At 37.8% G+C, this 17,440-nt stretch overlaps 1 non-coding gene across 1 annotated transcript; it reads right to left on the bottom strand.

The window, feature by feature from the left end:
• Positions 1 to 327: 327 nt before the first annotated feature.
• LOC141625708 (small nucleolar RNA R71) lies at positions 328 to 434 on the bottom strand. The gene has a single exon (XR_012535475.1). It is a non-coding gene; the product is annotated as a small nucleolar RNA R71 (small nucleolar RNA).
• Between the last annotated feature and the right edge of the window lie 17,006 nt (positions 435 to 17,440).

Below are 17,440 nucleotides of genomic sequence, written 5' to 3'. Positions count from 1 at the left end.
TCTACAAAGGATTCGAACTACCTTGGGAGGCGAGAAAATTCGAGCCAAAGCCTTCCTATATTAACCTGGTTGAGAGAAACCGATTCGGGAGCTGCAAATGAAGATGCAGCCAAGCACATGGAGATTTTTATTGATTATTGCTGCTCTATACCCCCGCCGGCCGGTGTGACCCAAGACCAGATCAAGGAGACCATGTTCATTTTCTCCCTTCGTGATGCTGCAAGGGAGTGGTATAGAGATCTGGATCGAGCTGCTCATGGGATCACCGACTGGAATTCCTTAGCCCTGGCATTCTACAAAAAGTACTTCTCTGCCTCGAAGACTAATGCCATTAGAGCTCAGATCACGAGCTTTTAACAGGGGCCTGATGAGAACTTTCCTGAAGCATGGGTCTGTTTCAAGAAACTGGTGCGAACCATACCGCACCATGGGTTCGAAAAATGGAGTCTTTGCAATCAGTTCTATAATGGGATGTATGACGATCAGAGGGATATTTTGGATGCTGCAGCCAATGGCCGATTTGCTGAGAACATGGGAGAGACTAAGGGATGGAAGATCATAGATGATTTGGCCACTCATAAGGCTGAATATGGGAATTCGAGAGGAAACCAGAGGAGAGCTGCTGAATCTTCCTTTGTTACTGCACTAGAAGCTCTCACTGCAAGGTTTGACAAATATGAGTTGGGAGGAGCTTCTAAAGGAGGGATGTACCATGTTAACGTTGTTTCAGACGGTCCTTTCGTCTGTAGAAGATGTGGAGCTGAGGGGCATGTCTCAGAGAATTGTTCTGTCCCCTTTGAGTCTTGTGCTGCCTTTCAACACTATAGGCAGACAAACACGTACTATGAGCCGAATGTCCACCCCAACTTGAGGTGGAGTAGCCAGAATGTCCTGAATCCGACTCAACCTCCACAACAGCAGCAGCAGCAAGCCTATGTGCCTCCACATAAGCAGCCATATCAAAAACCTCCCTATGTGCCGCAGCAGCAACAATCCCAAAATTCCGAGTTCACTGAGTTGAAGAACTTATTGCTGAAGGAGTCCCAAGCTAGAGAGGCCGGTATGAAGATGCTAAAGAGCCAAATTGCCCAATTGGCTAGCAAGAGTACCACTCGAACTCCGGGACACTTACCGACTCAAACTGACCAGAAAGAGACCCTAAATGCCATAACTTTGAGGAGTGGGTCTACCCTGGAGGGGCCTGCTATGGTCGAGGATGCCACTGCGAAAGATGAGGCAAAGCCGAGTCAAAACAAAGCTGGAACGAGCAAAGGAAAGAAAAAGGCGTCTACCAGGTATATCAGTCGATCGACTGACATACCCGGTCGATCGACTGAAGTGCGGGTTACAGAAGCTTCTGGTCCTATTCATCTCGGTCGATCGACTGACATCACTGGTCGATCGACTGAGATCGCTGCTGATAGTGAGATTTTTCGTCCTCCGATGCCCGACAACTTGAGGGATCATTTGTTTCGGGGCACGATAAATCCCCAAAATATTGGGGAAAGACCCGAGTGCTGATGGGTCATCCCGAAAATATTGGGAAAGACCCGAGTCTTGATGGGTCGATCCCCGCTCCAAGTACGACCCGATGTCGATCAATGGTTCACATTTGAGACGGTCTGAAGAGGGTTCAAGCTTCAACAAGGAGAAAGTGGTGGACTTCCAGCCTAAGTCCACGGATACCGGCATGCGCGATTTAGAGGAGAGGGCTAAGCTACTTCTTACAGCCCCATATCCGGAACGACTAGTGCCGACGAAGGAACAAGTATCTTTCAATAAATTTGAAAAAGTTATTCGTAGCTTGAATGTACAAGTGCCTTTCCTTGAGTTAGTTAATCAAGTGTCTGCCTATACTAAATTCATGAAACAACTCTTGTCTAAGAAAAAGTCACTTGAAAATGTGCATACTGTCGCATTAACCAAAGAGTCATGCTCTTATTTGTCTCACACTGCACCCCATAAGCTAGAGGACCCGGGTAGCTTTTCTGTTCCTTGCAATATAGATACCTTCTCTATTGAGAAGGCATTATGTGACTTAGGAGCTAGTATAAGTGTCATGCCCTTGAGTCTTGCTAGGAAGCTCAAATTGACTAGGTTCGTAGTGACAGACATGACAGTACAGATGGCTGACCGATCCGCGGTCCAGCCAATAGGAGTCTTAGAGGACATCCCCGTGCAAATAGGGAAGTTTTTCTTCCCCGTCGACTTCGTTGTACTTGACATGCCTGAGGATGCCCATATTCCCATTATTTTGGGTAGGCCATTTCTGCACACTGCTGGTGCAGTCATAGATGTCGGTCTAGGAACCTTGACCTTCAAAGTGGGCAAGCATTCTATTGTCTTCGCCCAGCCGGCTAAGAAAAAGGACCCCATGTGGCCTGTGACTTGTAATACGGTTTCTGACAAGAAATCGTATTTTATACTTCCTGATATGCCTGTCTCTACTCCTATTCCTGTCATAACCCCTCCGCCCCAGATTGGGAGCAAATTGGAGGAAAATTTGTCTATTTTTGATATTGCAGGAGCTGGTTTGGGGAAGGAAGAGCTGCAAGTCACTCCAGCTGCAAAGAAGCCCATCATTTCACGAGGAGGTCTTGGTTGCCTTAGCTATGCCACCAATGAGGAAGTTGATGACGAGCCGGTCAAGGCAAGAAAGTCCGACTTGGACTTTGATGAGCAAGAAGAGGTCATTGACTGGGGAGATGATGAAAGTGTTGATCCGTTGAGCCATACGGACGTGGAAGCTAAGAAGGGTGCAACTGATAAGATAAGCACCGTTAAGGCTACCTCTAGTAGCCAGAAGCCGACAAAGTGGGCAATTCCGTGGCCGTTCTTGATCAACTACTAGTTGATCACATGTTTTCCAAACTTTTTATTTGCTTTTATTAGACACTTTTTATTGTTTTTGTGTGCGCGAAACTTCGCATTTTATTTTGCTTGCTTAGGATTTTATACGCTTTAGACTTTATTTTGGGTTTTCCGCAATTTTGGGCGCGTATTATTGTGCACTTGCAGGTTTTTAGACCTCTTTAGCTCAAGTAATTGAGCAAATACGAAGAAATAAGAAGTTACAAAGAGATATCTTGATCGATCGATCAAGGCTATATAGTCGATCGACCGGTCCTGCAGCTTTCCGGAGCTACTGTTCCTTTCACCTCGGTCGATCGACTGAGCTATGTGGTCGATCGACCGACCTGCACTGCTGTACCTGTTTATGACCTCTCTCCTGCTATGTTTGGTCGATTTGCGGAATTGAGGGAGTTTTCTACTCCACTTTATCTTTCGTCATTTTATTTATTTCTTCTATTTTTCTCAATTATGCACATAATACCGCTTCATTATTCTCCTTCTCGATTTTATGCGTGGTACTTTATTTGTCTTTTCAGGTACTTATTCGTAGCACTGCTGGCTACTGAAACCTCCTAGCTTACGCTGGTTTGGGGAGGTTTCCTCTGCTGCGCTTAAAGTCTTGTGAGTTCCCGAGTTCCACTTCATGTCATTTTTATTTGTTTATTTTCTCGCAAATTCCCATTTCTCTTTTTTTCATTACATGATTTTGCACAATGGGGACATTGTGCGATTTGGTTTGGGGAAGGGTTTTGCGTCGCATATCATTTGCTTGCATTCACGTTTACATTCTGTTTTGCATTGTTTATTTCATTTTATATTTGTACACCAAAAAATACAAAATCCAAAAAAATTGAAAATTTTCAAAAAAATTCAAATAAAATGCACGTTTATTTTAGCATATAGGTCGAGTCGGAACGGTAGTATTTCAAGGATGACACTGTATTTGCATTTGTTTATGCCTAAGCCTTGCTTGATTAACATTTTATTAGTAGAATCATAAGTGCATATCTACAAGTTTTCATTAAATTTCTTGCTGAACTTGAGACTTGACTTAGAAAATTGGCAAACTACATCATATTTCTGAGATTTAGAGCCTATAGCTGGTGACATCAATGACCGGTTTATTTAGGAATGTGAGTAGTACTCCTTATGAGACATGTCATATCAATGTGCATAAATATGAACTTAATCTGCTTAATACCTGTATGCATTCGGTTTGTGGTTAGTTGACACATGTGGTAGAGGTTTCCCTTTATTCATTTTACCCATGAACTCCACACTACCAAAAATAGCCTTTTTGTCCCGTTAACTACATCCTACATATAGCCTGCCCTTGTCAAGCTAGTAGTTTAGTTGTTGAGATTATCACTTCGTTTTTGGTAGCCTTTTGCTCGATTGAGATGTTATTGGGAGAATGAAAAGAAAGGAAAGAAAAGAAAAAAAAAGAACTGAAAAAGTTGAAAAAAAAAAGAAAAAAGAAAAAAGAAAGAGGTTCTATACTGTTGAAGTAGTCGATCGACTGGCATAATAGGTCGATCGACTGAGGTTCGAGAAAAAAAGAAAGAATCAATTTCGCATAATTCAAGCTTTATCTTATGGCGATTTTTGCTCCCATGTATTATTCATATCTTATGGGGAGTTAGTTGATTACTGTTATATCGGAAACTGTGAGTTTTGTGCTTGCTATAGCACCGTTTCATTTGATTTTTGAGCAAGAAGTTGGATGTTGCCATATGGTTCCATTTTGGTACTAGCTTGATCACATGTACCTCCACTTTTCCAAATATGTTTTGCCTCTTCTTACCCATACCTCATATATCCCATATATACCTCGGCATGTGTCATGGTCATTTGTTGGTTGGAATGCATATGTACGGTTGTAGAGATTGTTTTCATATTATATTGCAGGCATGTTCTTTTAGGTCGTAGTTAGGTGAGAGTCTGTACAAAATGAATTCTTTCTATATTTACATTATTCACCTGTGCTTATGAGTGATTTGAGCGACCCGTGAGAGTCCAATTTGATAAGTCTTTTTGGTTGACAGTCCAGCGGTTTTTGACGACTCCATAACTCGTTTGCATGATTCATTTGCTAATTGATTGTTGGTTGTGCATTAAATTGGCTTAGGCTTTACATATTGTATTTCGCTCTGAGATTGAACTCATTCCATTAGGTCATTAGATCGAGTCTAGTTCTTGCTTGGGGACAAGCAAGGGTTTGGTTTGGGGAAGTTTGATGCGTGTCATTTATATGATGTTTTACATCCCATTTTACACGCATTTCAGAGCTCATTCATGTAGTTTATGCTACATTTCTCCCTATTTCCGCCTACTTCCGTATTTTTGTACATTATTGCAGAAATGTGAAGAATCCAGCGGAAATCGAGCTAAATCCGTCCCCGAGTATCCTGCATTTCATTTGACGTGAAGTATTCGCTTAAGGAACGAGCTTGGTGCGCAATCCAAGGCCCAAAAGACAAAATTCACGAGATTATGAAAGTCAAGTAGCAGCTAAAGCAGTCGATCGACCACCACCTTCAGTCGATCGACCAACTATCGGGTTCCAAAACCTACTGTACACTTCTAGTCAGTCGATCGACCACCATGTTCAGTCGATCGACCACATCGCTGCTTCAGACGAGAATTAAAAGATCGAGGAACTTGAAGCCCATTATGTTTAGGTTTTAGGAATTATGTTACGTATACTTTCTATATAACGTAACCTAGTTCGACAGATACAGGGATCCAGTTTTTATTCAGAAATTTACCTAGTTTTACATACAGTTCTTTAGAATAATTAGGGTTCGAGATTACTTTCGGTATTGAATACAATTCGCTTGTCATTCGACTTTGTTCTTTTCCTTCGCAATTCACACGGTACACTCTAGTTTTATTCTGTTATTTTACTTTCGTTCATAGTTGTCGAATTGCTAGATCAGTTCCCAAGCCGAATTGCCATCTTATGTTAATTGTTTATTTTACCTTATTAAGCATGAATTCTTCTGTCTATCTTATTAGTTTTATTGCTGTTATCGCCCTTAGCATGAGTAGCTAATTAGTTTGTGCTAGGATGTAGGGAAATTGTAGTGTAGGCGGCAATATAATGAACACGGCCTGATTCGCGTGTTGGTCGATCGACCACCCTGCCCGGTCGAACGACTGACCACGTGAGGTTTTATTTTCGTTTTAATTGTTTTAATTCTTTATTTGACGAATCGAGTGCACACGACTAGTTGAATGCTTAGGATATGACTGACCCATTAGATCGAGAGATAGGGACAGTTGTTAGATCACCAATTAAAATGACTAAACTATGCTGAGATCGAAAGATAGGTAAAGTTTAGACCGTTAGTCACTTTTCAGGACGAAAGTTAGTATTAGTGATATTAGGGACCTATAGCGAGATCGAAAGATGCTATTTGTTAAGAGTGGACCGAGAGGACCTCTTTATTTCCCGCCTCATGTGTTTGATTTAGACCTGTTTAGTATGCTGCCGCCGAAACTATAACGAACCGACCATCCTAGTACCTCTTTTTATACTTGATTTCATATATTTCATTAGCTTACATTTCTTTTACTGCTATTAGTTGTAGACCAAATCCAATCAAACCCCCACCTTATTGTTACCTTAGACCGTATTTAAACAACTAGAAATTATGTCTGCCTCTCTGTGGTTCGACCCGACTGCCGCTAGCTATAGTTGTAGTTGGAGATTATAAATTTATTTTTGACACCTCACGACGGGTATCACTGGTAATGGTGGAATGGACAATCGTTGTGAAGTCCACCTGAAGATCAATGTCTAAACATGTATGGAAATCATTTAGTGATTAACGTCATTATTGTAATGACAGATAGCATTGGAAATATAGCTTTTAGAAATGTTTGAAAGATCTGCGAAAGCTATTGAAGTATGACTTCTAAATGAAGTATGCATGTTATAGAAGTAAAAGTTACTACAAGTATTCTACTATAAGGTATAAGGTACCAAAGATGGTGTTTACATTGTGAATGTAATGCCATGTGGCGTAGGATAATGCTAAATAATGAAATAGATCTACGTGTATAATGAAGAAATGCATTAAGCGTAGAAGTTATTCATTTGAATGTTGTATTGTTCAGAACAAGATTTATTTGAATAATAGTTATTCTTACATTTGTTGTTAGAAAAATGTTAATTCTTTCATGTTTGGACATAAATTGAATTAATATTTTATAAAGAACAATTGTTGTTCTCTTTCTTGTTAAGATAATTTTAGTTTTGTTCAATCTCATCTATGACATGAAATACATAAAAAGGTTCAAGTCTTATGACTCGAGTTTCACGCGCTTACAGCATTGTCTTATGAGCTAAGAAACAAGAAACATTCAAAGAAGTTCCATGATGATAGAACTCTAGGACTTGTTGATTTGGATCAATTACGGCAAGTGGATTTTGTTTAAATGATGGAAAAACTGTCACGTGCCTCTAACTTGTTAAGAGGGCAACCGACTAGTTTTGTCACACATATTCAGATATGTGTGGATTAATTAAGTGATGTTAAGGAATGAGATTCTAATACTTTATCACAATTACTATTTTTAGTAATTATGCATATGTTCATACGATGAACATTAGTCTGACTTTTTAAAAGGTTTACTTGAAATAGACTCGGACTGAAGTAAAGGTCAACTTAGGAAGACAATCAGCATCGCTCGATTTGATCGAGATAGGAAACTTGAACCAAATGTTTCTGATCATCATAATAGTAATGAAACTGTTTCACTACTAGTCTTAAGAAGACAATATAAGTTTCACGCTAAGAATATTAGAGAAAAATTGTTTTTTCTTAAAAGACATCACTAACTAAAATTGGTATGTGATATTTTGGGAATGTCACAAAGATATAATTATGCGGTTTCGTATCAAATGGGAAATATAATACTAATTTTATTTTGATGGTGGTCTTTTTCTTAATGATTGTGAAATGTTATGTCTTATAAGATAAGAAGAGCCCTATTTTGATATGGTTCTTTCTATGATGAGTCATGCAGATCTCGTTATTTTATACGCTCGAAATTATCTAGGTACACAATTTAAAAATTGCTTCAATCTAAGTCAATGAATATACATTACATATAAGATATGTAAGGGAATTGTTCCTATATAGTATTTTCTTAATATTTGAGATCTTTAAAACTTTTTTTAAAAAAAATAGTTTTCTGAAATTTAGACTCAAATTTGACATGTTTTTGTGAGATTAACCTAAGGTAATATATTAATTCTACGTCCCATTCAAGTACAAAGAATTTTTTACTTGAAATGATTCTCAATGGGAATGTTGTCTCTAAAGAAACAGTGGGAGTAAAATATTCTTGAAAAGATCAAGATTCATAGTAATTCTCATCAAATGCTGATGGAGATGGCTAAGATCCATGAAGAGTCATGGATGTACCATCTATGAATAAGCCCGCATAAGTTTGATTTTAAAGGAAGCAATTATGAGCTCCAACTCAAAAGGTGTAAAGTGGCTAGAGGCCATGAATCCAAAATGATTTCATGTATCATTACAAAGTTTTGGACTTAGGTTGATACCCCGATGGTGCTGTAACTATATAGAGTTTGAATTCTCCTAGCACATGTCAACATACATGAAATGAGATTTGACAGGTATACGTGAATAATGTAGTTTTCTTTAATGGAAATATGCAATAAGTTGTGTCAGACACACTTGAGATTCACGTTATCAGAGTGTGCTATGCAAGTGAGAACGTTTTTTAGACGAGTATCCAGAGGTTGGAATTTTCGATTTCAATAAAATGATTCAGAAGTGTTTAGAATTATTTGAGATAAGGATAATTTTATATGTACACGAAAGTTATGGGAGTATAATTCGCGTTTATGGTTTGGTATGTTAATGACATACATATTAAGGAAACGACATTTTGTTGTCTCAATGAGACTTGCAAAGATTTTGTTTATGTACTCGTATGATGAGTGGATACCAATATAGTCTTGATGACTATTATGGACAACATGAGAAATAATCATTGTAAGTTGGTTACATTGATATCAATTTCAAATAGACAAGTATGGTTCCTGATTGTAATCTGGAGACATTTTGTTTAAATGAAAGTAATTATGTGCTGAAATGGTTTCAAGTACGACACTATGACTAATCTTACAACTAAAATGAGTACTTTGTTGCTTATGAAGCATCGAATACAGTGTGTGGTTTAGAAATCAAACATATACACAACTATATACTTTGTTGTTTATGAAGAAACAAAGAGCACATTTGATTTAAGAATCAAACGTGTGCTATTGATTTTACTTTATTCAGATAAGGTAAATTAAACATATGTAAGATAGTAATTGATGCAATGGTTGCATGTCTCGTAGAAAACTCTTTCGTAATTATAATATGAAAATTCATAGCACTGCGATTTGTATAAGACGCATTAGCGAGTGGTCTTGATACTACAAAGAGGTCTTTATTTTAGTGGGAGGTTATGTTCGATATGATTGATATGTTTGTATGACATGTTCTTTTATATGATAAATGGTTGATTTTGCATTTAATTATCGTATAATTGAATGTTTGTCCTAAAATAGTATACATTGTTTAAACAGATCACCAAGTGCGTAACTTGGTTACGGAACTCTGTTTTTTAAGATAATGTATTTATATAAGTCTCTAATCAGGGCATAGTGAAAGGGACACTTATGCCTCATAATGATTAGTTGTGAGTTGGTTAATGACTACGTTCCGTAAGTCATGATATTGAGATATCAAACCAGACACATGGATACATGTTTGGAATGTGTATTAGACTGACCCGTCAAAGAACTTTGTTAAGGTTTCACTTAGTGTCAACAAAGTTTCTTTCACCGTACCGTTTGGTAGTCTTTAGACCTGAGTCTTTGACTATTCTGTACATGTGAAGTGCTAGTTTTGACATCATCAAACGTCAACCATGACTGGTGGCTATAAAGGTGATGGTTAAACTCGTCATGGAATGTGTGACAGAATGTGGTTAGACAAAATGGGATTTGCTCCTCCTTTGAGAAAGGAGTTTATCATCTTCGGCCTCTCGAAGAGTGGGAATTGTATAAGTGCATGGTCATGCCCAGACGAGGTGAAAGTCAGTCATCTGTTGTAACAATTCAACTCAGAGATTCGAGAAAAGAGTTAGAGATTTATAGGTATGACACTTCTCTTACCCTATTCTCATCTGAAGAGATAGAAGCAAAGAGACTATGGTGCCTTATAAGACATAAGTGCAAGTGGGAGACTGGAAGAGTTAGGGTGCCCATATTTCCGGAATATTGTATAACCGATTAATTCTATGTGGCTACAATGTTCTGCTAGGAGCCGCTTGTAGTCTGAGTCCTAAATGAGTTAGGATTTGGGTAGTATTAATCGGTCATACAGGGTCACACACTAGATGAGTTTTGGGCAATTATAATTAATATAGATTAATTATTATAAAGGTAATAAGAATAATAAAAGATTATTTAATTAGACTTTCCATATCCTAGATAGTCTAGAATTCTCCTTGAACTTCCTATAGATAGAGATATAAGGGGAGATGTTTAGAGATCGGTTTTTTCTGAAAGACAAAACCTCAAGGGAGAAAAAGGAAAAAAATTGCCCTTAAATTTGTAGTAGGATACATACTCATATCGCGTGGATACCAGTAGAGGCGCAATACTTGGAGCGTTATTGTGAGACGGTCTCACAGATTATATTTCTATTCAAGGAGCTACGATTTGGGTTTTATTATACTTCTTATTATTAGCATATTAACCAAGTGGTGTTAGTCCAGTGGTAGCGAGTTGAGAGGTCCCGGGTTCGACTGCCAGCTGGGGCGATGATCACTTGGCCACTGCGGCCCCCGAAGGGGGTGGCTTACATGGTCCATGTGGTGGTGCGGGAATGCATGGGCCCGGGGGGATTCAACCCCCTCGTCATCAAAAAAAATATTATTAGCATATTATTGGAATTCTTCCGCATCCAAGTAAGTTTGCTAATCACCCCTTTTATTTAATCTTAATATTTAACATGCATGAGGTCTTGGGAATTTTGTAATTCAAATCTATTGAAAATCGTTACAGAACCCTTCAGAATCATACCATTCGAGTTCATAGCGGCGGCCCGACTTAAAGTTTCCTTGAATGACATGCTTGAAACAATCAAATGTCACCTTTGGAAAGCGATAGTCAAGAAGAATCTCGAGTGCCTTGGTCTTGTTCTAATCGAGAGGTTGCTTAGTACCAATCATAGCACTATTAGATTCATCATCAACTTCCTTTTTCATTTCCTCCACTTTCCTTTTCCTAGAGTTCAACCGTGTGAGAATTCTCTGAGCTTTAGCTTTCGGTTTGGGAACGAGTTCATCTTTGAACCACTCATCATCTTCAAAGACGGCATTCAATTTTTCCTTATCAACTTCTGTTTCCACAACCTTATCCTTACACACAGTTTTTTTTTTCCCCTTTCTTCTTCGAGTTACTACCATATACTTCATCATCACATCACTACTCACACTCTCTTTTGATTTTGATTTCCCATCACTCTTCTCAACCGATTTCTCAACACTCTTTTCTATTTCCTCACCTTTTTCAATTGATTTTTCAACACTCTTTTCTTTTTCTTTTTCCATACTTTTCTCATTTTCCTCTCCTTCTTTTTCATTTTTCTCTTCTTCATCTTCGATTTCTTCACCATCATCCTCCTTCTCCTTTCCGTTTCCTTTATCAACAACAATAACTTCATCAACTTCTTGAAATATTGGTGTACCATCATCATCAACATCACCAACAACCCTTGAGCTACCGTCTTCACCCTCGGTTTCAGTTGCATGTGGCATATTCAAATCGAATTTCTGATTAAAAACCCGACTTGAAAATCTCCTTGCTTCGGACGCTGTTTTGGGACGATTAGCAACTGTTTTATTTCTCGACATTGGGGCTTTGGTACAAATACTCTAGGTTTCTTTGGTGGTTTTGATTTTGGACAAATTGGGAACCAAGACTTTCGATATTGAGATTCAACCGATGAAGCTTTCGGTCTATATGAGTCTCGGATTTCCTTCAAAGTTTTAGGTTGAGTCGATTTTGGAGGCATTACTTTTATAGTGAAGGTAAAAGTAACAGATGGGAGTGATATGCTATTGACGGTTTTGGAGAATATTTGGGAAAGGTGAAGTTTTTTGAAAAGTTTGAAAGTTAAAAGTGGATTCATCATTTAAATGTTGAAATTTTACATGTAGTAAATGAGGTGGAGGTGGGTGAATAGTGTTTTCATTTATTGGATTGGTTGAGGTGGAGGTGTAGCCGGCTAAGGGTAGTAGTAGGCAACTCTTGCATGGGAAATAGGTAAAGTAGGATATGAAAGATTATGATGGTAATTGAGTGGCTCCATGTGAACAATATATTTACCCATTGGATTTACATGCAAATTAATCATTTAATTCATTGAGTAAAATTAACACATAATCACTTATATTAAAAAATGTAAACATCTACTCTAGTCAATCATATAAGGCAAGTCGTCATGAAATTTTTACGCGGAATCTAACAAACCAATTTCCAACTGAAGTTTTACGAATTGTTCTCTTTCCTGCGGTTTTGTAAAAATGTCGTCTATTTGATTTTCCGTTCTACAAAATTTAAGACGAATTTGACCTTTTTCCACATGATCACGTAAGAAATGATGTCTTATGTCAATATACTTAGTCCTTGAGTGTTGTATTGGGTTCTTTGAAATGTTAATGGCACTTGTATTGTCACATAAAATAGGTGTTGAATTAAAGATAATACCATAGTCCCTTAGTTGTTGTCGAACCCAAAGAGTTTACGCGCAACACAATGCGGCTGTAACACCCCCATTTATTTAAGAGCCTTTACTAGGCATTCCTAGATAAATGAAAGTGTTACCATCTCAGTTGCCTGAGGTAGTGATTACAAAGGTAAATGAAACCACAATACTTTAAATAAATATAACGTTAAATGACCTTATTACATTGTTCCAAAACAATTAACTATAATTAATTAAAATACAACTGCAGCGGAAACTAAATAAAATGAATAATAAATAATGTTTGTCCATTCTAGGTGATCTAGACTGCTAAGTAAAAGCCAATGCCTCACGCCCTTCAGCCACCCTTTAAGCCAGCTCTATTACCTGAAATCAATCTGCTCCATAATAATTGGTTCATCACAGATGTTTAACGAATACACGGTCAACCAAACAGTTGAGTAGGAATATCTAAACAACAAGAATAACACAATAATAAAACAATCAATTATGTAAATGCTCAAACCCGTTCACAACTCTGAACACCCATATATATAAACTCCGAACACCCATATCAATACTCTGAACTCCCATATAAACAATAAACTCCGAACACCCTTTTATATATCCCGCCACCCTTGGACCGGGTCTTCATACAACAACAATACAAGTATGCAACATGGATAATAATTAATCAACGGATTAACAATAGCAATTCTTATCAATAATCATCCAACAACCCATATCCAATTCCAATCATCGTTCAAATATTAAATATCACCAAAGCACATTCAAGTTGAGTAGATAACCTACCTCAGCAGCAATAATTCAATACGCAGACCAAAGAATAATAATCAAAAGTACTCCACTTCAAATCCGTCACCTAAATACAATATTATAATTTAATTATTAATAATTCGATTCACTATTATAATTTAACCAATTATAATTTAATTACATTAATTATATTCCCGTATAATTTATAATTCAAAAACCCGTTTAATAACAAACCCAATCACCCAATAAAACCCGTTTAACCAACCCATTAAACCCCACACACAACACGGTTAAAACTGTGTCCAACAACCACTCTTCACCTGCCAATACCGACACCACCAAGCCACCACTGACACCACTCAACCCAACCACCGTTAGCCTGCAATCTGACGCACCCAAACAGCCCCCAACCACCACCCAAACCACCCCCAACAACCTACGCCAACACGCCCTAACTACCCTCATACCCGACATCAACACAACACCAACAAACACTCTCAACCTCTAAACCACCACCAACAACAACCAGTGGCTAGCATTATAGTCTCCCTTGACCCACGGTGGTCCCACTAATCGTCGCCAACCCCCAGGTCAGTCCACGGCCAAGCTACAACAATCCACGACTTGATTTCAACACAAACAGCATACAACAACCACAATTTCGACAACCACTGCACCAACCACCATCTGCAACCACCCCGTCACCAACCTTAGGGTCGCCCAACACCGACGAGTCCAACCACCCAAGTCCCAAGTCAACTCGATATTAAAACAAGGGTTAAATCCGTCTTAAACCTCGCGACAACCACCCTTTTAGACGCTCGAACCCCCACCCCCAGTGGTCAACAACGGTCAAGATTGCTCTTACTAAAATCACGGTGGTCCACGACACATACTAAGGTCATCGGTGTAATTCACGGCAGCCCATACGGTGTGCATATGATAGTTTAATTGAATAGCGCGAGATAAAGATATAATACGGCGATCTTACCTTGAGACAATAAACTTTTATGAAATCCTTCTACTTTTCTCCCTTTAGATCTTTCTCCCTTGCCTTTGGTAAATTATTTGTGTTTTTATGATTGTATATGATTATGGGGTAGGTAAGATTAGCTTATATAGTTGTAGGAAGGAAAGAGGGAGGAAACTTTCTAATTTCCAATTCTCTTTATTATTGTTTTACTTTTATTATTATTACATATTATTAGTAGTATTGTACAGTTATACTTCCGTCACCCAATCCCGTATTAAACGAGACACGTGACACCACACGTGTTACACATGAGCTCCAGTAATTCCCGTTTCACTATTATTTAATTATTTTATTCCCGTCTCACCACTTAATTATTCAATTAATTTAATTATTAAATACAATTTAAAACCCATTTTAATATAAGGGTTAATTGATGAGAATAATCCAAACTATCAATGACCTTCCTAAAATAATCTCAACTATTGTTTAACCCAAAATAATCTGATTTATGCCACTATAAGTCTTGTATGGCTTTGATCCTCTCATTGACTTGTTATCGTCGGTAACCTTTAAACTTTTGTAGGTTGCTTTTGTTTTCTTATCTAATCTTCATTTGTAATCTTCATCGTGTTCCTCCAATGTAACTTCCTCCATTAATTTCTCCCTTTTTTTCTATTTAGAGCAATATTTGCTTCATCCTCTTCACACCCTTCACTCCTCCATCACCAACCACCAAATACCAAAAAAATTACCAGCACACCACCGCAAAGCTGCTGCCACCAGTCTACTACATCACCACCAACATCAATACCATATCCTCATATACGACTCAAATCAAACAGCCCAGAAGCATCATTTGTTGGCCAGAAAACTTACTAAACAAACAATAAAAATTGATCAATACCTAGATAAAAAAATTAAATCTTTGGCAAATGGAGAAATCTCTGGCGAATCTACTGTGGTCGAAACGGCGTCGTTGAAGTGTAATTCGTTTTGAGGTTCTGTTATTAATGATAGTTGTTGTTGTTCCAATGAAAGAGAAACCATGGCGACATCCCCATTAATGAAGAATAACCTCCAAAATATTGTCAAAGTTAATTGTGGTATTGTTTGTGCTAGTGTTCTATCAGATATGAACTATGGTATTTATATTCAAATGGATGTTCCATTTTATCCCCTTCTCTTAATTTTTGTTTGTTATGGAAATTTAATGGTTTATTTGATTTAGTTTATTTTATCTGTTACAGTTTTTTTCTCATTTGAGTAGTTTGGAGGTAATGACAGAGAAGAATAAGAAGAAATAATGGCAGTTAATAAATGGGAAGATTTATGTTCTACTTTAATGATTAAAGATTCAGTGATATTGTCTATTTTTTTAAGTCTTTCTTTATTGGTGTCATCAATGGAGGTAATGGCGACGAGAAGAAGAAATAATAGAGATGAAGAACTTGATAAAAATGAAGGAGTGACCTGGTGAGCAGGTTGCCCTTCATCTAAGGCAATATAAGTTAAATAATGCTATAAATCAGATTATTTTAGGATAATGAATAGTTTGGATTATTTTAAGAAGGTCGGTCATAGTTTGGATTATTCTAATCAAATAACCCTTAATATAATTCTACTGTCTTAAATACGGGGTATTATAGCGGCACTTACGTACTCGCTTTCGGCGGTGGAAAGAGCGACGGTGTTTTGTTTCTTTGACGCCCATGAGATCAAACACGGACCTAAGAAAGCGGCAATTCCCGACGTGCTCTTTCTATCAACAATGCTTCCGGCATAATCTGCATCCGAGTACCCTAAAAGCTCGAAAGGACAATGTGTCGGATACCAAAGATACAAATTTTGTGTTCCAACCAAGTAACTAAGGATACGTTTTATGACAATGAAGTGTGATTCTATAGGACTTGCTTGGAAACGAGCACATAGACATACATTAAATAAAATATTTGGACGACTAGCGGTCAAATAAAGTAATGAACCGATCATACCTCGCTACATCGTTTCATTAACTTTCTTACCATTCTCATCTTTGTGAAGCTTGATGGATGATACCATAGGTGTAGAGAATGGGTTAGAATTAGTCATACCGAACTTACTTAGCATCTTCTTTATGTACTTTTGTTGATGAATCATCACACCATCTTGAGTTTGTTTAATTTGAATCCCAAGGAAGAACCCTAGTTCTCGCATCATACTCATCTCAAACTCTGATTTCATTAGTTCCGAAAAGTACAAAATAAAGGAGTTCATTAGTTGCACCAAATATTATGTCATCGACATAAATCTGTACAATCAACAGTTCACCACACTATGACTTTATGAACAATGTTTTATCAACCGATCCACGCATAAAACCATTTTCTAAAGAAATTTTGACAAGCGATCATACCAAGCCCTTGGAAGTTGTTTTAAACCATAAAGTGCTTTGTCCAATTTAAAAACATGGTGTGGAAATTCATTATTCATAAAACCCGGTGGTTGCTCCACAAAGACTTCTTCTTCTAAATAACCATTTAGAAAAGCCGTTTTAACATCCATTTGAAAAAGTTTGATGCCTTTGTGAGTTGCAAAAGCTATTAGCATATGTATGGCTTCAAGCCTAGCTACCGGTGCGAAGGTTTCATTATAATCAATACCTTCTTATTGTTTAAATACTTGCACCACTAGTCTACCTTTATTCCTTACGATATTACCCGAGTCATCAAGCTTATTGCGAAAGACCAATTTTGTACCAATCACGGCACAATCAGTAGGTCTCGGGACAAGATGTCATACCTCATTCCTTTTGAATTGATTAAGTTCCTCTTGCATCTCCATCACCCAACTAGCATCTTCGAGTGCCACGGTGATATTTTCCGGTTCAATTTCTGAGAGGAACGCATGAAATGCAAAGAAATCATTGAGGTACAATCTTGTTTTCCTTCCCGAATTCAAGTCACGGGTCAAGTTTGAAAGGGGGTGAGATTTTTGGTGTTTCCACTTCTTTGGTACGATTAAGGATGGTGAGACATCATGGGGTTCTGAATCAACAGTTGGCTCAACTGTTGGTTCT

The sequence above is a fragment of the Silene latifolia genome, chromosome X (genome assembly GCF_048544455.1).
Source record: "Silene latifolia isolate original U9 population chromosome X, ASM4854445v1, whole genome shotgun sequence".
Classification (NCBI taxonomy): Eukaryota; Viridiplantae; Streptophyta; class Magnoliopsida; order Caryophyllales; family Caryophyllaceae; genus Silene; species Silene latifolia.
Note: the sequence above shows the minus strand (reverse complement) of the source record. Positions and strands in the feature narration are given on the sequence as shown.